This window comes from Podarcis filfolensis (genome assembly GCF_964270895.1).
Source record: "Podarcis filfolensis genome assembly, chromosome: 2".
Lineage (NCBI taxonomy): Eukaryota > Metazoa > Chordata > Lepidosauria > Squamata > Lacertidae > Podarcis > Podarcis filfolensis.
The window spans coordinates 54,079,980-54,094,699 of record NC_139605.1 but is presented as its reverse complement, the minus strand read 5'-3'; the positions used below and the strand labels follow the sequence as shown (position 1 = coordinate 54,094,699).

At 41.9% G+C, this 14,720-nt stretch overlaps 1 long non-coding RNA gene across 3 annotated transcripts in view; it reads left to right on the top strand.

Annotated features, from left to right (window-relative positions):
- Nucleotides 1-14,720, top strand: part of LOC310757868 — a 67,037-nt gene that overhangs the window by 50,048 nt on the left and 2,269 nt on the right. Inside the window, exon 5 of one of the 3 annotated variants that reach the window (XR_014545518.1) lies at nucleotides 206-2,860. This is a non-coding gene — a long non-coding RNA (uncharacterized lncRNA). Of the gene's footprint in view, nucleotides 1-205; nucleotides 3,929-14,720 lie in introns of those variants that run through there. The other 2 variants (XR_014545519.1, XR_014545520.1) reach the window with 2 other exon arrangements.

The following is a 14,720-nucleotide window of genomic DNA, read 5'->3' as shown; positions in this document are numbered from 1 at the left end:
TCTGCCCAGAATGGACAAGTCCTAAGGGAAATGTGGTTGTCTGGGGCTGGAGTCCAACATTAATGGAAGGCAGAATGCAATATAATCAGAGCTTTTCAAGGCAGGCTTAGGCAAGCTCAGATGTGTTAACCTCATGTTCCTTGCTGCTGCCTCCTAAGTCTGTTACTCTTTGAAAGTTCACACATGCTCTTTCCTTTTTTAAAAGAAGCGAAACAGAAAACACCAACCACCAAGAAATGGAGGGATGGCGTCATTTCCTTTCCAGCTGTAATAATAACACAGCAGAAGAGGATGGGGAAATCAGGAGGGGAGCTGCATGCAGCATTTACTTTGCTCCCCCTTTGAATTGCTGGTGTGGAGCAATCACAAGATACTGGAAGCTGCCGGGAGCCGAGGCAGTTAATGATTTTCCTACCTCTGGAGAGCAGGGCCCCGAGCAAGATCTGAATGTTATTTGATTTCAGTTTAACCTTGGAAGAGCAGACAGTAATTGTTGTTCTAAAAAGAAAAGCTTTCTGTGCAATTCTGATGAAGTCCTCAAACAGAGATCAAGCAAAGTATTTAGAAGAGGTTCTATTTTGGACAATGGTCATCTGGGCAGCATTGGGAGGGTATTGCACCCCACACCCCACTATTCTGCATCAAAGAAAGCTTGATTTCTTAGTAGCTGACTCTAATAGTCCTGTTCCTAACTGCAGTCAAGTAGGGAGAAAATTGCAAGCTACAGAGCAGGGAGCGCTCAGACTAATATCGTTGCACAATATTGCTTTCGCCATGTGCATGACAGCACAATGCCATTTGTGCCTCGGAGGCATGAAAAAGCTCAGACCCAGCAGAGTGCAAACTAGCAGACTCCTTCTGTACACTCCCTGACTAGGTTAGTTGCCACTTTGGAAACCACACTGGAGGGTAGCTGTGATGCCACTGGCAGGCGGATAAAATAGAGGTACTGTTGGTTGGGGCCATATCTGGCATTCTTAACAGTAGGTGTTAAATCTGCTTGGATGGAATTGTGCCCTCCCTAGAAAATCAGGTTCACAGTTTAGAGGAGTTTCTGGATGCTCGTGTAGTAGCGTTGGCTGGGAGTGCCTTTTACGAGCCTTGGTGTGCATGTTTGCTGCACCCTTTCCCCAAGAAGTTGGACCTGGTCATTTATGCCCTAGTGCAGCAGTGAAGAACCTCCAGACTCCAGCCCACAGGTCTAATTAGTTCTGTGATGCCTTTTCCCCAAAACCACACCCACCTGCCCCTGGTATCACATGTAACATCAAGGGTGAGCAAGTAAAAACATGGCTGCAAAACACTTATAAATTGACTTCCAAGGGGATGACTCCCAGCACCCATTAGCTGATCAGGGCTCAGGGCCACCTGCTTTGAAGGAGCCAGTCCATTGGCCATACCCAGTTTCCCATTTCTACCCTAGTGGCTAGGGCTGAGAACCTGTGGCTCTCCAAATGTTGGATTACGACTTCCATCTGCCCTGATCATGTGGGAGTTAGAGTCTAACAACACCTGGAGTGCCAAAGATTTGGCCTTGCCACTTCCAGGTTAGATTATGGCAGTGGGGCTGCCTTTGAATACTCCAATTGGTTCAGAACCTGACTTGTGGGATGTTAACTGGAATAAGCAGTTCAAAACATATAGTGCCACCCATATTGCATTACACTGATTAACAATTCATTTCTGTGCTCAATTCAGTGATGGTTTTGATCTTCAGAGCTGTAATTGGCCTGAGACAGGGTCTCAAGCTTCACTTCCAGGCCTAGCCAACTCTGTAACCCACTTCTAAGGCCCTACTCCAGATTCCCCTGCTATCTGAAGTACAGTGGGTGCATAGAAAGAACAGGGCCTTTTTTGTTGTGGCACCAAGATACTGGAACACATTGTAAAAGAAAGTCTGCCTGGATTTGTTTGTTTTCTGATGGGCAGCTAAAACTGATGTATTATAGCAGGCGCTGACTTTTTGGACTAATTTTTAACTTAGCCACTTTGAAAACAGGTTTAAAACACATGTGTTTTTGTAAAATTGTGCCTTGACACTTTGGGTATTTTTATAGAAAAGTGGGCTACAAAATTTGGAAATGATAGATAGACCAATATCCTTGTGTGGGGATAATAGATGTGTCTATCAGCTGGGCACCTAGGTTCAAAACATGGGGCTTTGAACACTCTCCAGTCGAAGAGAGCCCCCAGCAGAGTTTAAAACATGCTCATAGTTAACCAGTAGAATAGCGTGGAATATAGGTTATTAAAGCCTTTTGCATATCCTGTTTCTTGGGCCTTAAAATGCTTGCCCGCTTTCTCTACCCCTCTAGCAATGAACATGCCACACGCTGTTAAGTGAGTTTACAAAGTTTTGCTTACTAAATCCAAAGGTCTGGTTCATGCATTACTCCATGTAGCAGCAAGGAGAACACAGGTAGAATACTCTTGGGTGCAAATACAGGTTATAGTTTCAAATATGCAGTCTTACTTTGGAACAAGTTTAGACACATCCTTCCTGGTTGGTTACACAGCTAGAAGAGGGTGAGAGACCCTCATGGAGGTAAGGGTGTGTGACCTAGCTCAGTCTAGGTCTCTGGTCTTAACCCCTTTGTGCACTATCTAGCACTTATGCATAGTTAAGTCTGACGGCAATTTCCCACAACCCTAACTGCATATTGTGTGAGCTAGGAAGTCCTAGGTTCAACATAGACTCTCTCAGATTTGAAGAAAATTAACGTACGTAGTGTGATAAAAGGATCATTTCCCATATTGTGCAAACCCATTCCTTTTCTCCCACTGTCATCTCAGGTCAAGCAAATATGGAAGACTTTGGAAACACTAGAAAGGCTTGCATAAAATGGAAATAGAGATAACGGTAGGATGCCTACTACAAGAAACCATGTCCCTATCATACTACCTTCCATTTGGGGTGGGGTGGGGGAGGCTATCATTCTGTCTCCAGTGCTACAGGCTTAAGAACACTTAGCCCTTTGTTTGTTAGTGCCATTTGCATTCCACAACAATGCTTGGTGGGAGGTAGAACTGCTTCCAGTTGCTGTCTGCCTAACATCAAACAGCAAGAAACACTCCCCACCACCCAAAGAAAAACCCTGGAAAGGCACCAGCTGATGAAAGAGATCCCTGGCCTTGTTCCCAGTCCCTTCATTACTACACTCCCCTGATATCACTTTCTTCTTCATGCTACACATATTACACAATGATTTTTTTTTAAAAAAAAGCTGTATAAGAGCCTTGCAGAAAAGATAACGTTATTTTAAAGATCATTTTACTGTCTATAAAACTGAGAATAGCATGGAACCTCTGTGTGCATGTGTGCGCGTGTGCAATCACTTCCTTTGTGCATAATTTCTTCTGTTTCCAATCTTTAGACTGGGGGTACCCTATTCTCTATGTAGTCACAGCAGCAGCACCCATCCAGAAGAACAGGCCTCTTGGGTGAACCCCAAGCTTTGCAGCAGAAGTTTTTTTAAAAACTGGGGGCGAGGGAACCCTAACAGAGGGACCTCACCAAAACAAACAAAGCAAACAATAATCACAGTTAAATAAGGACTGAGTGTGTATAGCAGTCACGGAATACTGACTGGCGGCAGGGGAGTGGCAGAGGCTGAGAATGGAAAATGGAGCCGGGAATGAAGTGGAGTGGTTGGAATACTGAACATGGACCATTCCATAATGCAACATTTCGTTGCAGGCAGACCCATTTGTGCTCATGTTGCCAGTCCTGTACAGTTTAATAGGTTTGATTCTTATCCTACCCTAAAGGATGTCAGACATGGGGCTTTTCCTCATTTAATCCACAGACTGATTCTGCATGGGAATACATAGTGACTGATCCAAAGCTGCTCTACTTGGCTGCTGTTGATTTTAATCAGCTTTTGAATATATTTAATACCTGTTCACATCAAAAATTTTGATGTTTTATGTTAGATTGTTGCAACCCTCTTAGGGGGCTTTTTTTTTTGCAAGCAAGCAAGCAAGCAAGCAGTATATACCGTATTTTTCGCCCTATAGGACACACTTTTCCCCCTCCAAAAATGAAGGGAAAATGTGTGTGCGTCCTATGGGGCGAATACAGGCTTTCGCTGAAGCCTGGAGAGCGAGAGGGGTCAGTGCGCACCGACCCCTCTCGCTCTCCAGGCTTCAGGAAGCTCTGCGCAACCCTCAGGAGCCCGGCACAAAGCTCCAGAGGGTTGCGCAGAGCTGCCTGCGCTCCCGGGCTCCGTGCGGGTCTGAGCAACCCTCGGGAGCCCGGCGCCAAGCCGCGCTGGGCTCCCAAAGGTTGCGCAGAGCTGCCTGCATTCCGAAGCCTGGGGCGCGCTGAAGAGCGCGCCCGGGCTTCGCACAGCTCTCCGCAAGCCTGGGGAGACCGGCGCAGCTCCCTAGGCTTGCAGATAGCAGGCTGTTCTATCTCGTGCTTCCCCCGCACCAGCCCCGTGCCTGGGGGGGAAATAATTCTTTTTTCTTTATTTCCCCCCCCCCAAAAAAAAACTAGGTGCGTCCTATAGGGCGGTGTGTCCTATGGGGCGAAAAATACGGTAAATTTTATTCATTCATTAAGTAAGTAAATAAATAAAATAGCTGGGCAGGGCTTTGAAGCTAGGTCATTCCAGAGCTCAGCTCTCTCTGTATCCACTATACCACACTGGCTCTCATGGTTATAGTTATACCTGTGCTCAGAAATCCTACCGTGAGGAGGTCTTCGAAAATAATGCAGAAAAGCAATATAATATCTCATACAAGTCTCTTGAACTACATGAGAGAATCTCCCACAGGAATGTGTTCGCTCTAAAACAGCCTCCACTCTAATGCCTTTTCCGTTTGACATTTCCTAGTACCAAAGATGCCGTTACATGGGCATATGGCTCAAGCAGGCACAAAAATAAGGCGAGAAGACTGGATAAGAAGGTGGGGGGAAATCTATCTCCATCTGCAAAAAAAAGACCTTGCATTGAACCCCTGTGGGATGGGCTATTCTTTTATTAGCACTAGAGGTGGAACAGAAGAAGATGCTAGGCTTTCTTCACTCTGGTGTTCCTCTGTAGATAATGGCATTTTTAAGGCATCACATGCACCCAGTCAGCAAGCCACACATCCCTAGAGGCTGCAGGCTCTCTTAGACAAGTTCAGACTAAAGCCCATGATGGGCAGGGAAAGCAGCCAGGCAAGCACAAGCTCCATTGTCTCTGCATGACCAAGTCATAAGAAGAGCCTGAAAGGCGCATCTACTCCAGCATCCTGTTCTCCCATCGGCCACCCAAGTGTGATGAGAAGCCCACAAGCAGGACATGAGCACAATAGCACCCTCCCACTCAGGCTCCCCAGAACTGGTACACTGTTTCTAAAACCAGAGTCTGCTGGGAACTGTAGGTGGGCAGAGTGCTGTTGTGCTGTTGGCCACTGTGAGAACAGGGTGGAGTAGAAGGTGCATTGGCCTGACTTAGCCAGCTTTCCTTATAGTCTTAAGTAGGGAAGGGCATATACTTGATGCAACCATACAGCTGGATGCCTGTAGGTTCCCTACCACCACATTAACTCACTCACACATGCACACAAACGCCCACCAATGCCACCAAGAATGCCCCTCAACCTACCTTACATCCAGCACAGCTCTGGTATCTGTGCAAACTTTGGAAAGTAAGGCAGAGAAAGGAAACAGAAGAGGACAAGGGGGTGGACAAACTCTTCAGTTCTGTAAACTCAAGAGCTTGAAAGAAAAGGGACAGGGACCGATTCATCTCATTAGTGAATTGGGACAGGATATAATGGGCTTGCTTGGCAGCCAGGGAGATGTAGATGAAAGAAGAGGGTGACTTTACAATGGTGCAAAGGTGGAAAGGCAGGGGACTCTTTCTCACTATTTTTGGAATCAGAAGCTCAGTGCTAACAAAAGAACTGGATCCCAGAAAGGAACCTGAGCAATAATGTGTGGCACATAGCTTGACTCATCGCAGCCTAATCTCATAAGAAATTTAAGGGGAGCTGCTGTCATTAACTCTTAAACTACCATAATGCCTTGAAGCCTCAACAGAGTTGGGCTGGAAGTTTAAGCTCTTGAGCTGGTCTCTTGGGCAGTTTTAAATGTAAGACAGTTTAATGCCTTGCAGCGTGGAATGAGCTCCAACTATCTGAAGGATTTAAGCATCAGTTAAGCCAGTGAACTATTTTGAGTGGCTTCCTAAGCCTGAGCTGCTCTGAATATCCAGACTATTCCTAAACCATCTAGCTCCATCTCTACCTATTGTATGGGTCCACTTCGTAATAGGGCAGTGTGCTGATGATACTGTATAAAGTGCTTTTGCTCCATTGATTTTGTGTGTTAATATCTTGTTTAATCAGAAGTGAAACTGAAAGAGCATTCCTTTGCTTCATCATGCAATACATGGAGGCTGATGCATGTGTTTGTGTGTGAACTACTGCTGCTCAAAATGGTGAGCAGTGCTTGATGAGATGTATCCATGCTATGTATCATCTCCACCATAAGATCTAGAAACTTAAAGACATGCTTTTCAATATACCAGATTTGCACAAAAGAGGAGTAAGAAATAATAATTTTTAAATATGTCTGCTGCTGCAAGCCAGGAAATCTCAGGTCCTTTGTGGACATGCATATATGTATTTGTTTACCTGTGCCTGTCTACCTTTAAAAACTATCATCATAATCATAATCAAAATACATCACCCGCCTATGAGGCATGAAGGCTGCTCCCTGCAAGGCCCTTTCCACCTGGCCTAGGGGGCAGCCCTACTGAAGAGACTTCTCAAGAGGCCGGAGGAATATTTCCCAGCTATTGTTTTATTGATTGATTGATTTAATATGCTGTATATCGCTTTGAGGTTTTTATTAAAAATATAAAGTGGTATAGAAATTTTAAAAATAATAAAATAAAATATACCATATTTTCACAAAAGTGCAGGCTTTTTAAAGTGTGCTACTCCAAGTCAAGAATCAGGAGTCACTCATGTGAAAAGCTGCCTCTTCCACAAGACTGAAGCAGCTTCAAAACCACATTAAACTCCAGTGTTGACAAGCCCCAGGTCTTAGCCATTCTTATTTTTAAAGCATCCCATGCACAAATTATATGCATTGCAACAATACATTCAGGGTTTTTTTGTACATGCTCCTGTTAGTATCTGCTAAAATACCGGTAGCTGTTTCTTTTTGAAATGGAGAACATTGTTTTAATATGTTGCCTAAGAAAACACCTGTATGCTATTGGTACATAAGAAGCATGGTAAAGCAAAACAGATTGCCATCCATCCTCATCCTCATGTAAACTGATCATGTAAACTCTTAGCCTTCTGTTACTTTGGAGCAGCCAGACCCCAAGGGCTCAGGTTTCTTGGTCCTTACGCATCACCACACTGTACTCTGCGGCATTCGGCACATGCATGACTGTGCTCATTATTATTCCTTCCACCTCCTCCTTCTCATCATTGGTAAAACATGAATGGACACCTGCCGGGACACCTTTGAATACTTCTGCTATGGGGAAGGTAAACTGGAATGTCTGATTGGCCTTCCTTATCTCACTTCTTACTTGGTATTCTTCTCTCATCTTTCCTGCTGCCTGTTTCCTAGCCCTCACATTTTTAATCTCTCCTTCTATGGAATCTTTTCATGTCACCAAAGCTTTTCATTGCCCTTCCCTAGAACTTATATATATATATTTCCCCCAACCGTTATCTGTTCTAGAGACACGGTGAACATACTAATGAAGGCACAAAGAAGGTGCAAGATAGACTGGGGCAGAGCTTTGGTGCTGCAGTATTTAAGAAGTCGTTCTTGTAATGCTGCCTAATCCTTCCCTTCCCCTTCCCAACCCAAGTTTTGAAACCTAACTGAGAGCTGGTCTGTGCCACAACAGGACAGCTGTGGAAAAGATAACAAGAAATAGTGTTGGGAGCCAATAGATGGCACTCTTTCATGTGAATAACCATCCTGGTACCCACTGGCATGTACCCAAAAGGTACTATGCGCCTATTTCTCTGCTTGCTTCCCTGATACTTCATAAATCATTGCCATTGAAAAGTTTGTTTCATAACAAAAGATGGAAGACTACCAAAGACTTTTTTCGAAATGACTGACAATATGGACTTGATTGACATCTGGAGAACAAAACACCCATTAGAAAGAGAGGGAACCTTCTTTTCTGAAGCCAAAATGACATGGACAAGGATTGACCAAATTTGGGTGACTAGCAGTATGGCGCCGAACATAAAGAAAGTAGAAATCTGCCCAAAAACTTTCTCCGACCACAATGCAGTAAAGATGGTGATGAGGCAAACAACAACTGGTTCCTTCAGATGGAGAATGAATGACACCTTATTCAGAGATGAGGAGATTTGCAAGAAGGCCCAAAAAACTTTGAAAGACTACTTTGAAATCAACTTAAGGTCTAAAGTAGAAAAAAGAATAGTATGGGACGCAAGCAAAGCCGTGATGAGAGGGTTTTTGATTCAGCAAAATACATTAAAGAAAAGAAAGCAAAACGAGAGGAAGGAGAGAATTTTGGAAAAGATAAAAGAAGGGGAAAAACAATTAAGATCGAAGCCAAAATCCCAAGAGATTTTAAGAGAAATTAAATTTCATCAAACACAATATATGGAACTGATGAATCAAGAATTAGAGTGGAAAATTAAACAAATGAGACAAAAGACTTTTGAATCTGCTGATAAATGTGGTAAGTTATTGGCTTGGCAAATAAAGAAGAGACAAAAACTCAACACGGTAACAAATATAGAGGTGGAAGGAAAGAATATAAGCAACCCAGCGGAAATTAGGAACTGTTTTCAGAACTACTTTAGACAACTCTACACACAAGGGCCGCAGAAAAAAATGGATATACAACAATTCCTCGAGAAAAATGGGCTGAAAAAGGTTTCGCAGGAAAGTAAAACAATTTTGAACCAGGAGATATCAGCACAAGAAATAGAAGATGCCATTCAAGGCATGACGCTGGGCAAATCCCCCAGGCCGGATGGACTGACTTCTAAATATTATAAAGTTTTGAAGGAAGGACTGATACAACCTTTGAAGGAAGTCTGTAATGAGATTATGGAGGGGAGAAGGGCACCTGATACGTGGAGTGAGGCCTATATCACACTTATACCAAAGACAGAGACTGAAAAGACTCAACTTAAAAACTACCGACCCATCTCGTTATTGAATGTGGATTATAAAATCTTTGCTGATATTTTAGCAAAGAGACTGAAAAGAGTTTTGATGGAGGAGATTCATGGGGACCAAGCGGGCTTTCTCCCGAAAAGGCATTTGTCGGACAATGTAAGGAATATAATTGACATTTTGGAAAAGTTGGAAGTGAATATAAACACTAAGGCGGTTTTGATTTTTGTGGATGCCGAGAAAGCCTTTGATAACATTTCTTGGAGTTTTATGTTGAAGAACCTCCGGGGGATGGGGGTAGGCCAAGGGTTTGAGAATGGTATAGGTGCAATATACTCTGAACAGAAAGCAAAATTAATTGTAAATAATGTGGTTACAGAAGAGTTCAAGATTGAAAAAGGGACACGTCAGGGGTGCCCTATCTCCCCACTACTTTTTATATCGGTCCTGGAGGTTTTGCTTAATATGATTAGGAGGGACCAGTTGGTTAAAGGGATTCAGGTCGGAGCTAAACAATATAAATTGAGAGCATTTGCAGATGATTTAGTACTTACATTGCAAGAGCCAGAAGCTAGCACGAAAAGAGTTTTGGAAATAATTCAAGAGTTTGGTCAAATGGCAGGATTTAAATTGAATAAGTCAAAGACAAAGGTTTTGGAGAAAAACTTGACACAGGTAGAAAAAGAAAGGTTTCAGAACGAGACAGGGTTGACTGTGGTTAAAAAAGTGAAATATTTGGGTATAAATATGACAGCTAAAAATGTGAATCTGTTTAAAGATAATTATGAAAAAACTTGGAGAGAAGTGAAAAAAGATTTGGAGATTTGGTCCAATTTAAAGCTTTCCTTGTTAGGCCGAATTGCAGTTATAAAAATGAATGTATTGCCAAGAATGTTGTTTTTGTTCCAAGCATTGCAAATAATGGATAAAATGGATTGTTTCAAGAAGTGGCAAAAAGACATATCTAAATTTGTCTGGCAGGGCAAAAAGCCCAGAATTAAATTTAAGATATTAACGGATTCAAAGGAAAGAGGGGGGTTTGCCCTGCCAGACTTTAAATTGTACTATGAAGCGGCAGCTTTCTGCTGGCTGAAAGAATGGCTGCTTCTTGAAAACACAGACATTTTGGATCTGGAAGGTTTTAACAATATTTTTGGGTGGCATGCATATTTGTGGTATGACAAGGTTAAAGCACACAAAAGTTTTAAAAATCATATTGTCAGAAAAGCACTATTAAATGTCTGGGTTAGATATAAAGACTTGCTGGAAAATAAAACTCCAAGGTGGCTGTCGCCAATGGAAGCTAAGGCAGTTAAAAAGTTAAATATGGAGTCCAAGTGGCCAAGATACTGGGAAATTTTGGAAAAGGAAGGGGACAAACTGAGATTGCAGAGCTTTGAGAAATTAAAAGGGAAGGTGAGAGATTGGTTGCACTATCATCAAATAAATGAAGCGTTTAAACTGGACAGTAAAATTGGCTTCCAGGTGGAAAAATCAAAACTGGAGACAGAACTGTTAGAACCCAGTACTAAGAACTCGTCAAAAATGTACAATTTGCTGCTGAAATGGAATACACAAGATGAAACGGTTAAATCAGCCATGATTAAATGGGCTCAGGACATTGGTCATAATATTTTGTTTGCTGATTGGGAAAAGTTGTGGACCACCGGGATGAAATTTACGGCATGTAATGCCTTAAGAGAAAATATTATGAAAATGATATATAGGTGGTACATAACCCCAGTCAAGCTTGCAAAGATTTACCATTTGCCTGACAATAAATGTTGGAAATGTAAAGAAACTGAAGGTACATTTTTTCATCTTTGGTGGACTTGCCCGAAGATTAAGGCATTCTGGGAAATGATCTATAATGAACTTAAAAAGGTATTTAAATATACTTTCTCCAAGAAACCAGAGGCCTTTCTCTTGGGTATTATCGGCCAAGGGGTGTTAAAGACGGATATAACTTTCTTTATGTATGCTACAACAGCAGCTAGAATACTCATTGCGAAGTACTGGAAGACGCAAGAGCTACCCACACTGGAAGAATGGCAGATGAAGGTGATAGACTACATGGGCTTGGCAGAAATGACGAGCAGAATCCGAAACCAGGGAAGAGAAGCAGCGCAAGAAGAATGGAAAAAATTCAAGGACTATTTAAAGAAATATTACAAAGTTAATGAAAGTTAGAATGATGTTGGACTGGAAAGTAAATGTTTACTATTAGCAATGGTTAAGACAAGGAGAATAAGGAAGATTAGTTTAAATCTAAATTAAAATAAGGGAAGATTTGCTGAGTAATCGATAAGAATTTGGAATACAGAAAAGGGAGGCATGAGGAAGTCGGGGAAGAAAGGTACAAGAAATTAGGATATGAAATGGTACATGTTTTTTTTGTTTTGTTTTTGTCTTTGTATGTTTATGTATGTTATGTTTATATGGAAAAAATTCTCGAATAAAAATATTTTTAAAAAAAATGAAAAGTTTGTTTCATAGTTCTCTAAACTTCAATGGGGTCTTTATTCCAAAGTTCTCAAAGCAAAAAGCTGCACACAGAAAACTTTTGTGATGATATGCATTGGAAACAAACTGTTTTGGTGTTAACAACCCAACACATAGGATAAGCCACACTGGAATCTTACTAATACTTCTGTAAACAAAAGTGGACTTCCTAGGGAAGGTATATCCCACTGATACTTGGGATTGTGCTAAACAACTACAATCTTATGCACTCTTGGAACTCTAAGGGACTTGCTGCTAATGCATAGTATCAATTTATATGGGCAATGTTTTACATGTGCACAGCAAAGCTACTTGTATTTTATATAGTATGCCCATAATCTTCCAATGTTTACTTGAAATTCCCACTGGGATTTAGAGTGAAAAACATTGCTTTTAATTTAAAGGAACTATGTTCTTGCTGAAAGGCTAGTGTATTCTCACCCACGGAAAAAAAGGAGTATTAGAAAATGCTATCCTATGGATGTGACATGACTGCAAAAATTATTTTGGATTCCAGAGGGTTGAGCATGTTAATTTGTTGCAACAAAGAATATTGTGGCACTGTAGAAGCTAAAAATATGTATTGTAACATAAACTTTTATGGGTCAGCCCACTTTATCAGATGTATGGTCACCTCAATTTGTCCTGAGCACAGAGAAGATAAAAAGACACAATTGTTTTGCTGGTATGTTTTTCCTAGTCAGGCTAAATGATCAAGTAGTGCAAGGGATAGTTGAGCCCAAAATAATATAGAATCAAATCAAATTCAGGGTATGCTTATCTTATCCACTTAGGGAACCACTTCTGATGAAGTAGGCACAGTGGCGTAGCGTGGGGGGTGCAGGGGGGGCCGGTCGCACCGGGCGCAACATCTGGGGGTTAGGGTTAGGGGGCGCAAATCCACGGGTTAGGGGGCGCAAATTACTTGCCTTGCCCCGGGTGCTGACAACCCACGCTACGCCACTGAGTAGGCACTGGCCTATGAAATGTCGTGATAAATGTGGCACCAAGATCTTTAAGCTTTTGATTTGTACAGGATGGAAATTATTCAACGTGAATAATGCTGTTTAGAAAATGTTTGCCCATTTTATGCATTACAAGCATTCAGGATATTCATATGACACATATATAGCCTGCTCTTCAACCCCGAAGGGTCATCAGAATAGTTGAACGAAACAACAATCCTTAGCATAAAATACTGTAAATCAAACACCTGAACATTATCAAATAAAGGCAAATATCCACAACGACGTAAGGTGAATGACCACATAAGGAGGAGGATTGCAGCTCAGTGTTAGAGCACCTGCTTTTCATGCTGTACATCTCAGGTTCAGCCCCTGACATCTCCAGGTAGGACCAGGGGAGGGAACCCTTTTTTAACTCCTGGAAAGTCCCAATCAGTCAGTGCAGACAATATTGAGCTAGATGGACCACTGGTCTGACCCCAAATAAGGCAGCTTCATATCATTGTCTGTTCCTAAAACTATGGCCAGTAAAGTTAAAAATATGCAACCAAAAAATAGGAAAAGAGCTGCAGCTCAGACTAGAGCACACGTTTACGTATCTTGTATGCAAAAGATTCCAGGTTCAATCCCTAGGAAAGAGGAGCTACTGCAATTGAGTGTATTGAGCTAGATGCGCCAGTGATCTCATTTGATAAAAGACAACTTTTGGTGATATCAAAGTTTATGCTTTAAGGATTATTTTTTGAAGCGTGTCTGTGCAAGCTTGTATCTCGAGAAGGCTGTACACTTAGGAAGAGCTTTATGTGTGTCTATTATACGGCAAATATTAGATAAGTGTTTTGCAAAAGCTCTAAAGCTGTTTGGAAAGATAAGCAATTTTTTGCTGCAAAATAAGAAGTTCTTTGTCCTATGTGATGGCTCTGTGCACCTTAAAACATGTGTTTGTGCACTTGTGTTTCGAAACAAACACAATACATATCAGGAACACCTCTCACGGCACAATCGCATACATGCCTGCGCAGTATTGAGTCCCATTGAGTTCAGTGGGGCTTACACCTTGGTGAGTGGGTATAGAGTTACATCCTTAGTTCCCAAATGGAGGGACAGGATTTCAGGGGGTTGAAGCCAACAAGAAGTTCTTGAAGAAAGAACAATTCTGTTGGTGGGGCCAAATCATAAAGAAGAATACAGCTGGAAAGCATTAGGTCTCTTCTTGCATTCTTTCTTCTTGTGGCTACAAATTGTACGGTGGACTCTAGCCCATGGAAGCTTATACTGTAATAACATGTGTCAGCCTTTAAGGTGCAGCAAAAGTTTTTGTTGGTTTTGCAACAACGACTAACATGGCTACCCCTCTGGAAATTGTTATAACTAAGACTGAAATGTACAATTAATAGACATGCCTAATAATTTTTTAAAAACTAAAAGGTGAGCCCAGTTAAGCCTAAAATTTACTGACAGGTGGCCAGCTTACCTCTGTTTAAAAACCTCCATTCAAGCAGAGTCCACAACCTTCGAAGGTAGCCAGTTCCACTGTCAAACAGCTCTTACAATCAGAAAGTTTTTCCTGATGTTTAGTTGGAATCTCCTTTCTTGGAATTTGAATCCATTGGTTCAGGTCCTGCCCTCTGGAGCAGCAGGAAGCAAGCTTGCTGCATCTTCCGTGTGACAGCCCCTTAGATTTTTGAAGATATTTGAAAACCCGACTGACGTTCCAATTCAGCAATAACCTGCGGGTTTACCATGGGGAAAGTGGCGGGACAAAAGAAAAACCTCTCAGGCCCGTGCCTAGCAATCATTTGAGAAACGAAAGTGCAGAGAAGAGCCCTCATTCTTCTCTTTTCTAGGGTAAACTCACCCAACTTCTTCAACCATTCTTCATAAGGCTTAGTTTCCAGAACAATTAATTGATCAGGTAAAAGTCAGGTGTTTCATGAACTAGATGTTCTTTGATCAGCTGACCATCCTGCAAAAAATAAATAGTGCTATGAGAGTTTGGGGGTTTGGAGTTTGGAATTGTCTGATGAGCATTAGCTAACTCACACACAGCATACCCAAAGTGAAAAAGACCTGTACTGCCAGTCACACATTGTTGTCTACATGGTTTATCATCATTTGTGCAA